Raw genomic sequence first — 1,273 nt, 5'->3', positions numbered from 1 at the left:
ATGAATCTGATAGGCCAGACATATTCGCTAATGTCTTTATCAACATTGTTGAGGGACGGGACTTGCATAAAACATTTGGTCATGGTGTTGCACTGCTGCTGACTGGATATGTTTGGTTGGTGAACTATTTCTTAACCCAGCAGTGACACTGAATGTTACTGTACCAGATCCATTCACACCAATTAAACACTCCGCTGTAGCTTAAAAAATAAAAATAAAAAATAAAAAAGTAGAACCCAGATGGACAACCAAGGAACCCGTAAAGCTTGAAGACTGAATCTTCCCCTAAACCCCCCCGCCCCGCCCTCTGCCCTAAGTGTGTACCATGTTCTTGTCATTTGTGCTTAAACACCCAAATAAAATCTGGTCAGCTGTGGTCCTGTTTCGAATGATGGAGACGGAAGACCGAGTCAGTAAAATGTGAAGAGCAACAGCTGCCCTACAGTCAGTAATTGTATGTCTACAAAATGACCCATAAAGTACATGTACTTGATCAAATGGCCAATTAATCATATGTTCAGCTGTTAACACATTATTCCATACACTGTTCATGAGCACACTTTGCTATTTTATTAATAGAATGAAATCATTTTACACTCCGCTCTTCTTTATTTCTGCTATGTGCAAATTTGCATTGTGCAAATACCTGACTTAATTTGTTGACTTATGAGTTGTTTTTATTGTTTTATTGTAAACAAAAGACAAAAAAATTTACAGTGTAAAGAAAAATGTGCTTTAGGCATTATGTATGCTTGCGAGAATGTCTGAGATTTTTGCAAAACTATAAATTATAGTAAAAACGAATACATTTTTGTCTAAATGAGTTATATTTTAAATTTGAGGTATATCATAATGGGAAAGACCCGCAGAATAAGTTTAAAGATCAGTGCCATGGGATATCCCAGGATTTGTCAGCTTCTGAGCTCATTTCTGTTATCATATTTCCATCAGAAATAAGCAGTCAATCTAAGTCTGACTTCACATAGAATTCTTACTCACCAGTTTTCTTTCTTTAAAAAAACCCCAAAAAACCCTACAAACCACAGGATTTGTATATTTAATTCATTTAATTGAAGATTTAATGAAAAGCTGAGCTGTGGGTCGAAACAAACCAGCCATTTTACCAAAGCTCAGATTATTTACTTTAATACACCATGTTGTCCCACATTTACATATGCACACATGATTAAAAAAAATGTATACAGACAGCTCAGCTATCTATTGCCTGCTGTCTCACTGTGCTGTGGTAAATAGTTTATTAGTTGAGTTTGTG

The sequence above is a fragment of the Ictalurus furcatus genome, chromosome 14, assembly GCF_023375685.1.
Source record: "Ictalurus furcatus strain D&B chromosome 14, Billie_1.0, whole genome shotgun sequence".
In the NCBI taxonomy this organism is placed as follows: domain Eukaryota; kingdom Metazoa; phylum Chordata; class Actinopteri; order Siluriformes; family Ictaluridae; genus Ictalurus; species Ictalurus furcatus.
Note: the sequence above shows the minus strand (reverse complement) of the source record.